The following is a 14,414-nucleotide window of genomic DNA, read 5'->3' on the forward strand; positions in this document are numbered from 1 at the left end:
CTAGTTAATATCCAAAATATATAAGGAACTCAAGAAGTTAAATACCAAAAAACCAAATAACACAATTAAAAATGGGTAACAGAGCCAAACACAATTCTCAACAGAGAAATTTTGAGTAGTTGAGAAGCACTCAAATGTTCAGTGTTCTTAATTATCAGGGAAATCCATACCAAAATGACTCTGAGATTCCTTATTATAACCCTCAGAATGGCAATATCAGAAACTCAAGCAATGGAACATGCTGGCAAGGGTGTAGAGCAAGAGGAACATTCCTTCATTGCTGGTGGGAGTGCAAACTTGTACAACCACGCTGGAAAATCAATATGTCAGATTCTTAGAAGATCAAATGGTAATGCCTGAAGACCCAGATATACCATTCCTGGGAATATACCCAAAAGATGCTCCACCATACCACAAGGATATGTGCTCCACTTTGTTCATACCAGCTAGCTTTGTTCATAATAGCAGGAAACTGGTAACAACCCAGATGATGCCTCTCAACTGAAGAATGGTCATAGAAAATGTTCATTTACACAATAGAATACTAGTTAGCTATTAAAAACAAGGACATCATGAGTTTTGATAGCAAATTGATGGAACTTGAAAATATCATCCTGAGTGAGGTAACCCAGATCCAAAAGGACATGCATGATATGTATTCACTTATAAGTGGATATTAACCATAAAATATAGGACATGCACACTACAATTCACAGACCCAAGTAAGCTAAACAAAAAGGATTCAAGCCTTTGAATCTTACATAGAAGTGGGAATAAAACAGTCATGGAAGCAGATTGAGGAAGGGAACAGAATGGGAGAAGGAGTGGGGAGGGGAATGAGGCTCATTCAGGATCAGATGTGGGGAGAGACAGGAGAGAGGGCCAGAGTTCCAGGAGAATTAGTGGAAATAGGCAGCTGTCAGGGGTGTGTATGGGGATATCTCTAGATCTTGCCAGAGACCTGGGATGGGAGAAGTTCGTAGAAGTGGGAATATAGAGCCTGAAGTGCCTACCCCCTTTAGCTAGACAGGAATCAACCCTTCCACAAAACTCTCCACCCAAAATTTGTCCTTACAAGAAACACAGGGACAAAGATGGAGCAGAGACTGAAACAATAGCCAACCAATAACTGGCTTAACTTGTGACCCATCCCACAGGCAAGCACCGATCCCTGACACTATTAGTAATACACTGTTATGCTTGCAGACAGGAGCCTAGCATAACTGTCCACTGAGAGGCTCTACCCAGCATGAAACATGCAAAGACTCACAGCCAAATGCTGGACAGAACTTGGGGCGTGTTGTGGAAGAATTGGGGGAAAGATTGAGGGACCTGGAGTGTATAGGAACCTCACAGGAAGACCAACAGAGTCAACTAACCTGGACACTTTTGGACTCTCAGAGACTGAACCATCAACAAAGAACTTATGTAGGCTGTACCTAGGCTCGCTGCACATTGGTAGCATATGTGGAGCTCAGTCTTCATGTGTCCTCCAATAACTATAACAGGGGCTGTTGCTAAACCTGACCTCAGTGAGAGAGGATACACCTAGCCCTGCAGAGAGTTGATGTGCCAAGGTCTGGGGATCCTCCACCCTCTCAGAGGAGAAGAGGGACTAGGTAAGAGGAGACTGGGAGGGATACAGCACTCAGGATGTAAAGCAAATAAAGATATTAATCAGAAAAAAGAATATTTGTATTCGGCAATAGTTGCTGGCAGAACTGGCAAGGTGAACTTTTATCACTTACCCATATTATTTTTTCTTACTAATTTCTGAAATAAAAAGTTAATGAAGATTTATATTCACAGAGAGCAGGCTTTGTACCCACACCGTGACTTCCTGCCCTTGACTCTCATGCTATCTATGCTGCAGATGGAGATGTGTTAAAACTCAGAAGTCCTGTTCTAGAGTGACTCTCTTACTACACAGAGCATCCCTTGCCATTGAAGAGGTAAAACTTAATTCCCGGCAGGCAGCCCAATGTGAGTAAATGCATTTCTTTTATTTGAGAAAGACAACTTGTACATATTTGTCATAGCAACATGTCTTGAAATATACTCTATGTGTGTTTTAATTACATCATAAAAGGACTTTTTTGTTGCTAGAATTCTCCATTTGAAGACTTATCTCTTGTTTTCAGTAAGTCACTTTAAGCAGTCGTTTATGTAAGAATGCATGGTGCTTAGGAGGTGGTGTGGAAGGGAGATGTGAGGAAGGTGGTTGAGCCTTCTCAAGAGAAAGTGAGAATGTGTGACTCCAGGCCATCCATTGACTGGGTGGCAGGTCTGTGGGAGAGAGCTTCCACCTGTATGTAGCTCATTCTTAAGCATCTGAAGAACAAAGAAGGGCACGTGCAGAGGAGAGAGATTCTGCAGAGACCCATGTGGTGGCGCTTGATAGTAAATGTCAGCCCTGCAAGGCCGTCTGTGGTAGGAATTGGGGGAAGTATAGGAGGACCAGTGCTTGGCCTGAGGGGGTGGACTGGGGCTGTGAGCCAAGTTTTACGCAAGTGAAGGTGATTTCTGAAGAGCTAGAGCAGAAACGGCTGATTTGGGTTACAATAGTAATTCAAGATGGCCATAATGTTTTTGTAGTCTTTCCCTTTCCGTATTCTCTCTATCGATATCAGGTGGCAAAAATTGGACATTCTGTAAGATCTTGGTTTCATCAACATTGGAGGGGCATCACACATGATTGTGTTACATGTTCATCTGTTTGACATGAGGCACTCTTGCTTGGGATCATATTCTTCTGATTTACTATGACTTTGATACAAAAGTTTTAAAAATGAAATCTGACATTGGTATAGCCCCCACACAATATCATATGCACAGCCATGATCTGGATGAGGGCCAATATGGAAGTGTGTGTCCTATGGTTTGAACTTTAATTGTGGAACAAGAAAAAAAGCACTGTGCAATGAAATTTCTTCCTGAGGCAAATGCTTACTTACACTTAAAATATGCATGCTGCAAGAAACAAGGAATAGGTGCTTTCAGAATGCCAGCTGTCATTAGTTAGTGTCAGTGGCACCCAGAAAACTGTATTATTTTTCTATTGCCAGTGAACACCCCCTATTTATTTTTCCTCTTTTACTTTAAATACAAACAGCACTACTGCATGGAATCTAAAGTTTGGAACAATATACATGTATATTGGAGACTTAAGTTGGAAAAAAACAATAAGTATCAGATAAAACATTTATATGCTTCAAATTTTAACAGCGAGTTATTAACAAAGTGATTTATGGTGGCTGGAGAGATGGATCAGTAATTAAGGGCCTTTTCTGCCTTTGCAGAAGAGTTGGGGTTTGATTTCCAACATCAACATTTGACAGTTCTCAACTGTCAGATCTCTAGCTCTGGAAGATCCAAACCATCTTCTGGACTCCCAGGGCGCACACACATTGTACACACTCAAGCAGGCACACACACACACACACACACACACACACACACACACAAATTTAAAAAAAGTTTTAAAAAGAAAATGACTTACTAGCAATTCTAAATATTTCTTCATAAATGATGAATCCTGCTGTGTGTGACGTTACTTCCAGGTTCAGTGTATGTGTCAAAATTCAACTTCATAGAAGTATATGACATGTGGTCAGTAACTTAAAACCTGAGAACTTAGATCCTTCTTCCACATACACACAAACATTGGTTGAAATTGCAAGTTTAGTGAGAGATGGAGAGAAAGGAAAGAGTGCTATTATCAAAATCAAGCATGAAGTCACTTTGATGCCTGGTTTACATCCTGGAATAACATAACTTCAAAATGATCATTATTGTCAATGGTTTGTAAAATATATTTGAAAACACAGTTTCTATTATTCAGGGTGATAGCTTCCTTTAGTTCAGCACCAGGATATGTAATAAATGAAACTGACATTTTCAAAGAATAAAGTGGTTTCCCAAAAAAAAAAAAAAAAAAAAAAAAGTATATGACATGAAGAAAAAGGGTGAGATGTGAATTGTCTATACTGCATCAGCTCTTTTTCTCCACTATATCTTTTTCATACAATTATGAAAGTACTGGGAGACATGAGTTTTAGGAATGTTAGGAACAGAAAACATTTTGAAAAGTAATTTTTTCCCATCTGAAAATGCACTTTAATAAAAGAACCACTGGATGTCACTGTTGCAACATACAGGTGGGAGCGAGCGTCAGCCATGCTGCGGAAGGCAGAATAAAGTGTCTTCCTGGGAGGAGCAATGTCCAAAATGTAAGTGCCAGCGTCTTTTTTTTTTTTTTTTCCTGCAGTAAAAATATGCTTCTATAATTTAACAACCTTTAAATCTTTCAATATTTCTAATAATTTAAGTTTTAAAAGCCAGAAGTTATCTTTTTGGGTCATTACAGCTATTTTTAAGACTTAGAAAATATGCATATTATCATGCTATTGTTTCTTGTGCCTCTATGGCTTTAATGGGTCTCTTAAAAAAAAATCACAGTCCACAAAACGCACAAAACAGAACATGCCTTGTATTTTTAAGAGTTTTATTTCCACAGTAAGTAGAACTATTTACAGCCGTGATAGGAACTTTGGTAGCTTTATCTTCTCCATGATGGGCAGTCCTAAACCATCATGGGGAGATGCTTTTGTGGTTGTGATGCGGTCAAGGAAAGAGTGAGGCGTTTCTAGGCTTTCCAGTGGCTGCCTCACTGGCCACCCTCAGATTATCTTTAAGTAAAGTTGACTTTTTTTTCCCTCTCCTATTTGCACACTGTCTTGAAGGCTGGTGTGGCCTTTGAATCTTCAATACTTCATATTGCATGTTCCAAGAGATGCCTGGGCATATTCTGTCCTTTCAGATCTTAGCTGGAAGTAGAGCAGCACTGTCCTTTATTCAGGGTAGAAGCTGGCTTCTCCATTTGTAAGGTGGCCTCAGTCATTTCATCTGTGAGACTGTGAAGACGAAGCATGTGCTCAGAAAGGAATTTATTAATCTATACAAGAAAAATATTATATTACTAGAAATTGCTAGGGCTTCAGTTTCTTTTAACAAATTTGAAACTGTACAGAGGAGAAGGGGAAGGGGGCACACGGGATGGGGGAAAGGAATGTGAGAGGAGGTGACTAGGAGTGAGGTGGTGAGTGGCAGTTAAAGTGAATAATAACAATGATAATAAAAATAACAGCTTCTTTCCAAACCCATGTGTTAAAAGAATACTCAGGGTAGGTATATCAGGAACAATTGTGGAGGACTTGTTTATGCTTCTATTTTAAATTAAAGTAATTTGTATGATTACTAAGAAGCCCGTTTTTCTTTAAAAATTATTCTAGGTTTGGGATTTAAAACATATGCATAAGCTAGAGACATAGCTCAGTGGCTGAGTAATTGTGTTGTATGTGTAAGGACTTAGATTAAATTCTTCATGTCCTACAGAAAAGAAAAATAAATGCATGAATTTCATGACTCTTGTGACCTGTTACAAACTACTGTAGATGAAGCATTTTGACAAATATAAAAGAAATACACTTAGGTAACAACTCTAGAAACAAATTAATAAAAGTATTACCTAGAAGTACTCAGATCATACTTAATACAGAACAGTGCAAGTCTGTAATTAAAACAATAAACTTAGAAGTAAAGAAACAAGTTAGGTTATACATAAATAAACAATAGCACATGCTTTGAATCTTTCTACAGATATTCCAGATAAAATTGCTTGCATTACTCTAGAGGAATCTGTTGTGCCATTGAGTTGATCCATGGCTGAGTTATAAGAGTAACTCCCACTTCCATATCTTGGAAGAATTTAGTATGTTGGTATGTGATTTTGAGGGGAAAGCATTTGAGAAATTTGTCAAGAAAATACTGGGGTTGTTTATATTTCCAGTTATATATAAAGACTAAAATATTGTTCTAACTTGATAAATAATGGACATTTATGAATGTAGAATCTTAAAAGTAATTATTGTTAAAAGTAAAAGTAATTATTATGTACCTGCTTACTAATTATTGGGTAAATTATGAAAGGTTTTATTTTTCTGAAACAATTACATAAATGACATTCTAATCTCCCTTCTATATCATTTATTGATGTCCCAGACAGAGCCTCTAGTTTTAAAGTCACTTATAACTATTAAGGTTCATCTAAGTTTAAAATTTCTGAAATTGTACACTGGTGGTTCTTAAAACTTCCTGTTTCAGAATCACTTGGGACAAGAGATTTATTAAAAATAATAAAAAATCAAACCCTATTTCAAAAGTTTTTAATATAGGGCTGTAGAAAAGCTGGAGAACCTGTGTTTCTGGTAAGTTCCAAGGTGTCTTCATTAGTAAGCTCTGTAGAACACTATTTGAATCTTCCCTCCAACTTTTTTCTAAGTCCTTACACTGCAGCTCTCTGAGTTAGAGTAGTGAAGGAGCTGAGGGAAAGATAGAAGCTTGCTTTCCTTAGCCTTACATGTTATTATATTATTAATATTATACTTTAATATTACTACTCATTGTTGGTGTCTCTCAACACCCCAGTGTCCAAGTCACAGCTGCCTTGGGATATCATGTATCTTTGAAGAATGTGCACTCTTTGAAGCACATGTGTTTCCTCACTGTATATATTTCTTGATGTACTACACCAGCTTTGTCCCTTTGCCCTTTACCTGTCTGTGTATGGTTTCTATTTTCCAATGGCCCCCATGTTGAAGGCTGTCCAGGGATACCTTGGGAAATGTTTCTATGGTTTAGCCACCCAGACACAAGAGGTAATTTTTCAGCTATGGTCCAAGGGGGACCAACTCTTCTTCAAGGGGTGGAAGATTTTGGTGTTGTATTTATGATGCTAATTTTGCAGAATGCAATTATGAGTTGTAGAGTAAAGGAAGCTTCCAGTGAGATTTCAAAGGAAAGTCTAGGAGGTCAGGCAATGGATGGCACGGTACGGATCCTTGCAGGTAGTAGAGAGAGGGTAGATCATAGAGCTGTGAGGGTAAAGTGAAAGAGGCAGTGTCGAGCTTAGGAAGACAAAAGTGAAACACCTGAAACTGAAGGCTCCAGTAGCCACTGGAGATAACCTTCTTAAAAAGGGATGCCCTGTGGTTTGTGGTGAGAAAGGCCCTAGAGACAAGACTTTCCAAGGCTCCCTTTCTCACTTTGTATCATGCTTCCTAGATATTGAACATAGAGATGCAGGATTTAGTGTTTGCTCTGTAATTTATTTTTCTTGGCATGCTTTAGGGTCATTGAACTTTCCTGTTTTTCCATTTTTAGTGAATAGGAATGTTTACTTCTTATAATTCTATATTGAGTCAATTAATGTTTTAAAACGTTTATGTGTTCTATAGGGTTTCACAGTTCAGTGTTTTCTTTGGGGCTCAGCTGAGTCACTGCACTTGTATTTTGGGAAATGCTGGGATGCCTGAAATGGAAGATGTGGAGATGAAGCAAATGCATTTTGCATCATAAAGTGGATGTGACATTTTGGCAACCAGGGTTTAAACCTAAAATGTCCCCCTCAAAGTCATTGTGTACTACTTGGATGTCAGCTGGTTGGCTTTAGGGAGTTATTTGATTTTAGCCTCATCAATGAGTTGAGCCAGTGATGAATTTATAGCTAAATGGACTATAGAATGCATGTCTTTGAAGAGTATACTTTGTCCCTGGTTTTTAGTATTTCTTTTTCTCAGCTCTCCTTTGGCCACAAGCAGCCTCTCTTAATACATACTCTCTCCATCATGACACCTTCCCTTGTCTCAGGCCTAGAGCAATGGAGGTAGTCAACCATGGGCTGAAAATATGCATCAAAGTAAGCTTTTCCCCTTAAGTTCTTTTTTTTCCCTGTATTTTGTCATAGTGAAGAAAAACTTCTGAATATACTTATGCTCCTGCCATTCGTCCAGCCCATCTCTTATTGCTAGGGCCTTCTTTAATCCTCCACTCCAAACACCTTTACATATTCTAGATTGGATCACATTCTTCCAAGACACCCTTATCTTAATTGTCTTTCTTTGTCTTTGCTTTAATACCGTACTAACCTAACAGGGTTACCAGGGCTCCAAGTAATCTGATCATTTCCTGTCTTACCATGCACAGTCTATAACTGAAAATTCTCATTTTTGATGCTTCTATCTCAAAGCTCTTCCTCAGTTCATATCTGCCCTATACCTATCTTTCCAAATCTATCTAACCAAATCTATCCCTCTACCTGAATCATTCTTCCAAACATTCAGCATTTGTTTATTTCTTTCTTTAGTTTCAATTTAAGTATCAATGTATCTGAAGGCTTTTCTCATCCACTAGTCCTTCTTGTCATGTTCTCTCATGGCACTATGTTTTCCCTACATAAGGCCCTTTGGGGTATGTTGGGGGTTTGATTTGTGCTTACATAGGAAGCTTCGGGTCCCTGCCAACAACTGTGTTTTTGACAGGTCAATAAAGAGCCAGCAGCCATTGGCTGGGCAGAGGGACAGAGGGGAGACTATTAGGATTCCCAGGAAAGGAAATGGAGAGGAGTGAAGGAGCAGAATCGCCATGAAGGGGAAGCAAAGAAATCAGACTTAAGAGCCTGCCAAAATGTAAGAGTCAGGGGAGCCGTCCCAGGGGCCACTCCCCAGATTGGGCTTGGGGTAGCTCAGGTGAACTATAGATTAAGCAAATATTAACTCAGGAGTAATGGAGGGGAGTATATTAGCCACGTGGAGGTTCAGGAGTGGCCCAGCCATTGTGCTAGTAAGCATATTAAAAATAACACTGTGTGTGTCTTTCATTTGTGAATTCAGAGCTATTCGGTGGGTGCAGAGATGTGTGTGCACCCACTGAGAGCATAGAGTGGCTATTAAATATTTTCCATGATGGGGGTAAGTTTTGGCTACATTTTTTTAAATACTTGTTTTCACCTCTGAATGTTAAGCAACCTCAGAGCATGTCTGTACTGCATATTCAAGACAGAGAAAATAAATGACCACAAAGTAGTGTTCAGCACATTTTGAATAAATGAAGAAAAGAAGGAAAGAATGACAGTCTTGTAAGGTGTTCTGTTCTCTTGATAAACCAAGTAGCCTCTCAGAGCTGGAAGGTCAAGTGATTTTGAAAATTTAAAAAAAATTTTTAATTAATTTATTTTTACACTCCATATTTTATCCCCACCCCCATCCACCCTCTGACTGTTCCACATCCCCATGCCCCTGTCTCCATGTGAATGTCCCCACCTCCCCACCCCTCCTGACCTCTAAACTCCCTGGGGCCTCCAGTCTCTTGAGGGTTAGGTGCATCATCTCTGAATAAACACAGACCCAAAATTCCTTTACTGTATGTGTGTTGGGGGCCTCCTATCAGCTGGTGTATGCTGCCTGTTTGGTGGTCCAGTGTTTGAGAGATCTTGGGGGTCCAGATTAATTGAGACTGCTGGTCCTCCTTCTCCTCAGCTTCTTTCAGCTTCCCTTAATTCAAAAACAGGAGTCAGATGTTTCCATCCATTGGTTGAGTGCAAATATCTGCATCTGACTCTTTCAGCTATTTGTTGGGTCTTTCAGGGGGCAGTCATGCTATGTCTTTTTTGTGAGCTCTCCATAGCTTCAGTAATAGTGTCAGGCTTTGGGACCTCCCCTTGAGCTGGATCCCACTTTGGGCCTGTCACTGGACCTTCTTTTCCTTAGGCTCCTCTCCATTTCCATCCCTGTAATTCTTTCAAACAGGAACAATTCTGGGTCAAAGTTGTGGCTGTGGGATGGCAACCCCATCCTTCACTTGATGGTCTGCCTTTCTGCTGGAGGTGGGCTCTATAAGTTCCCTCTCTCTACTGTCAGGCATTTCATCTAATGTCCCTCCCTTTGAGTCTTGAGAGTCTCTTACCTCCTAGATCTCTGATGAGCCTTGAGGGTCTGCCCAACCTATGTCTCAAGGTTTCCTGTTTCCATTCAAGTGATATTTTTTAGGCAAGCCATCAGAGAAGAGATAAAAGACAGTGACAGGGAAGTCACTGTGTATTTTCTGTCTATGCTGAAAGTAGCTAAAGTGTTGTAACATTATATATTTTGATATCAAACTATGCAATGTATTTGTTAAAAGTCCATGTGTTTAATCCAGTTATGATGTTAATTTGGATACTCTACGAAACAGAGAACAAGACAAAACTGGAAGTGGAAGAGATTTATGGAACACTGGGGTGGGAGAACAGTTGTATGCAAATTGGAGGGAGAGTCAGTGCAGATAAAAGAAGGATGGGATCACAATTCAAATGTGATTCTTAAAGAAGTAGCGATGGAAGAAAGCTTGGGTACAAAGATCTTAGGTTTCAATACAACTTTTACAGTGTTATGGTAACATTATGGCCAGTCCAAAGCCTCAATGGCCCAACACTGTTGTGTCTTTCAGAAATGAATCTCCTTCACTATGTTTGGCTCATATAGTTATTAGCTGTGAAAGGTTTTTTAGAGGTGTAGCTTCCTTGCAGATAGATATAGTGGTAGATTAAGAGCCCAATAATCTGTTCAATCACCATAGATGGAGATATTTCATGGTAAGATCAAATTTGAACAGTATCTATCCACAAATGCACCCTATAGAATGTGCTTAACTACATCAATGAAAACATAGATAATAAATGATCTCATACCAACATAACACAAAGAAGAAACACACAAACGTACCACCAGTAACTTCAACAAAATAAAAGGAGGCAATCATTGATCATTTATATCTCTCAATATCAACAGGATAGGAAAAGAGGATCTATCCTTCTGCTGCATGCAAGAAGCACACATCAACATCAAAGATAGATTACCTCAGAGTAAAGTGTTAGAAAAGGACTTTTTAAAAAAAAAATGGTTATTTTGTTTATTTACATTTCAAATGTTACCCCCTTCCAGGTTTCCACTCTGAAAACCCCTCCTCCCACCCCTCCTCCCCCACCTCCATGAGGGTGCTCCCCTGACAACTCACCCAATCCCACTCCACCACCCTAACATTTCCCTATGCTGGGACATCAAGCCTTCACAGGACCAAGGGTCTCTCCTTCCATTGATGCCAGACAAGGCCATCCTCTGCTACTTATGCAACAGGAGTCATGGGTCCCTCCATGTGAATTCTTTGGTTGGTGGTTTATTCTCTGGAAGCTCTGGGGTGTCTGGTTGGTTGCTGTTGTTGTTCTTCATATGGGGTTGCAAAGCCCTTCAGTTCCTTCAGTCCTTGCCCTAACTCCTCCATTGGGGTCCCTGTGCTTAGTTCAATAGTTAGCTGAAAGCATCCACATCTGTATCAGTAAGGCTCTGGTCGAGGCTTTCAGGAGATATCCATATCAGATTCCTGTCAGCAAGCATTTCTTGGCATCACCAATAGTGTCTGAGTTTGGTGGCTGCATATAGGATGGATCCCCAGGTGGGACAGTTTCTGGATGGCTTTTCCTTCAGTCTCTGCTCCAAAAGATGCTCCAACATATAACAAAGTCACATGCTCCACTATGCTCATAGCAGCCTTATTTATAATAGTCAGGAGCTGGAAACAACCCAGATGTCCCTCAACATCTGTGTCCCCCAGATGGATACAAAAAATGTGATACACATTCCACAATGGAGTACTACTCAGCCATTAGAAACAATGACTTCATGAAATTTGTAGGCAAATGGGTAGAACTAGAAAATATCCTTAGTGAGATGACACAGTCACAAAAGAACACACATGGTATGTACTCACTGACAAGTGGATACTAGGAAAAGGACTTTCTAAGCAAATGGTTCCAAGAAGCAATCTGGTGTAGCTATTCTAATATCTAACAAAATAGACTTTAAATCAAGATTAATCAAAAGAGATGGAGAAGGACACTTCATACTCATCAAAGGAAATATCTATCAATGTAATCTGCAATATAATCAAACTGAAAAAGGACACATGATCATCTCACTAGATTCTAAAAAAACTTTGACAAAAATTCAATATCCATTTATGATAAAAGTCTTGGAGAGATAAGGGATAAAAGGGACATACATAAATATAATAATAACAATATACAACAAACAAAACAAAATCTATAGCCAACATCAAATTAGGTGTGAGAAACTCAAAGGATTTCTGCTTAAATCAGGACAAGAAAAGGCAGTCCACTCTTTACATATCTATTCAATATAGTATTCAAGATTTTTGTGAGAACAGTGTGACAACGGAGGGAGATGGAGGGGATACAAATTGGAAAGAAACATGTCAAAGTATTGCTATTCACAGATGATATGATAGTATGCATAAAGAACCCCCCAAAATTCTACCAGGTAACTCCTACAGCTGATAAACACCTTCAGCAAAGTGTCTTGATACAAGATTAACTAAAATATAAAATCAGTAGCCCTCCTATACACAAATGACAAGGGGGATGAGAAAGAATGAAACAACACATTCATAATAGCCACAAGTAATAAAAAAACTTGAGGTAATCAAGCAAATTAAAGAATTGAATGACAACAATCTCAATAGTTGAAGAAAGAAATTGAAGAAGGTATCAAAAGATGGAAAGGTCTTCCAAATGGTGCTGGTCTACCTGGATGTTGGGATGTAGAGGAATGCAATTAGATCCACATCTATCACCCTGCATAAAACTTAAGTCCAAGTGGATTAAAGACCTCAACATAAAACCAGAAACATTGAGTCTAATAGAAGAGAAAGTGGGCAATAGGCTTGAACACATTGACACTGGAGACAATTTTCTGAACAGAATATAAGGAGCACAGACAATAAAATCAACAATTAATAAATGGAACTTCATGAAACTGAAAACACTTTTGTAAGGCAAAGGACACACTGTAAGTAGAACAAAAAGATTTTCACGAACTCCACATCTGATAGAAGTCAAATTATATATATATATATGATATAAACAAACCAGACAATCTAATTAAAATGGGGTACATAACAGATCTAAAGAGAGTTCTCAACAGAGGGCTATAATCATTGAGAAACTAAGAAATGTTCAACATTGTTAGTTATCAGGGAGATGCAAATCAAAATGACTCAGAGATTCCATATTATACCTATCAGAATGGCTAAGTTAAAAAACAACAGCCATGCTTGCAAGAATGTGGAGCAAGAGAAGTACTCCCCCATTACAGATAGGAGTACAAATTCATACAGCCACTTTGAAAATCAACATGACTGTTTCTCAAAAATTGGGAATCAATCTAACTGAAGACATAGCCATACCACTCCCTTATAAGTGGATATAAGTGGTAAATAAGAGATACTAATACTACAACCCACCAACCCAGATAGGCTAAGTAGCAAGGAGGGCTAAAGTGTGTGTGTATGTGTGTGGTGGATGCAGTATATTCCTGGGAGTGGGAAATAGAATAGATTTTGTGGGTGACTGGGGGAGGATGCTGATGGGAACAGAAGGGGTCAAGTGGGAGTGAGGTATAGAGGGAAAATATTGGCATAGGCACTGGAACAGAGGTGGGGCATTTTGAGCATGCTGTAGAAACCCTATGTAGTGGAAACTCAATGGAACCCACAAAGGTGACAGTAGTGAAGACTCCTAGTAATGGGGGACATGGAAGCTTAACTGACCATCCTCTGTAACCAGGCAAGGTCTCAGGTAGAGTGATTGGGACACCAACCTAGCCATAAAATCTCTGGCCTACAGTTTGTTGTGCCTGCATGATGTGCTAGGACTGGAGCCTAGCATAATCGTCATAAAAGATACTAGAGAGACTTCATCCAGCAACTCCTGGTAGCAGATGTAGAGTCCTACAGACAAATATTAGGTGAGTCCTGTGGAGGAGAAAGAGGAAGGATTGGAGGAGCCAGAGGAATCAAGGACAAGAACATGGTCCAACAGAATCAACTGCTGGGACTCAAATGTGCTCACAGAGATAAGGGAGCATGTGTTCTTCTGGGTCCTCTGGATATATGTTATGGTTGCATGGGATTCCTAACAGTGGGAGAATGGGCTGTATCTGACTCTTTTCCCTGCCGTTGGGAACCTTTTCCTCCTACTGGCTTGCCTTGATGTGAGAATATGTGCCTGTTCTTGATGTAGCTTTTTATGCCATAGTTGGTTGATGCCCCTTGAAGGTTTGCTCTTTTCTGAGGGGAGGTGAATGTGGAGGCATGAATCTGGGGGAAGAGGGAGGTAGGAGGAAGAAACTGGGAGAGAAAACTGCAGTTTGGGTGCAATGTATGTGAAAAGAATAAATACAAAGAAAAAATAGGAAAAAGGAAAAATAAAGATTTTCATTGTGTCCAAGCATGTGTGGTTTGTTATAGAGATGCTTCCATGTGCTACTGAGTAATATCCATTGGCCTTTGGATTGGATATTCTGGACTATTTGATGTTAGATGTTAGATGCCTTTTCATTCTGAGATCTTGGTCTTTTTCTCTCTGTCTTTCTCTTTTGGTCCAGATGGTCTTTCTACTGGTGAAAGGTGGATATTGGAATCACCTACAGTTGATAGCGGCCAGAAGAAAGACACCCAAGCAACTG

At 39.5% G+C, this 14,414-nt stretch overlaps 1 long non-coding RNA gene across 1 annotated transcript in view; it reads left to right on the top strand.

Annotated features, from left to right (window-relative positions):
- A530072M11Rik (RIKEN cDNA gene A530072M11) overlaps window positions 1-14,414 on the top strand; it is a 102,116-nt gene that overhangs the window by 86,477 nt on the left and 1,225 nt on the right. Inside the window, exons 5-7 of the long non-coding RNA NR_045765.2 lie at window positions 1,874-1,983; window positions 4,158-4,229; window positions 14,334-14,414. The exon at window positions 14,334-14,414 is cut by the window's right edge and continues 1,225 nt beyond it. This is a non-coding gene — a long non-coding RNA (RIKEN cDNA gene A530072M11). The remainder of the gene's footprint in view (window positions 1-1,873; window positions 1,984-4,157; window positions 4,230-14,333) is intronic.

This window comes from Mus musculus, chromosome 4 (assembly GCF_000001635.26).
Source record: "Mus musculus strain C57BL/6J chromosome 4, GRCm38.p6 C57BL/6J".
NCBI lineage: Eukaryota > Metazoa > Chordata > Mammalia > Rodentia > Muridae > Mus > Mus musculus.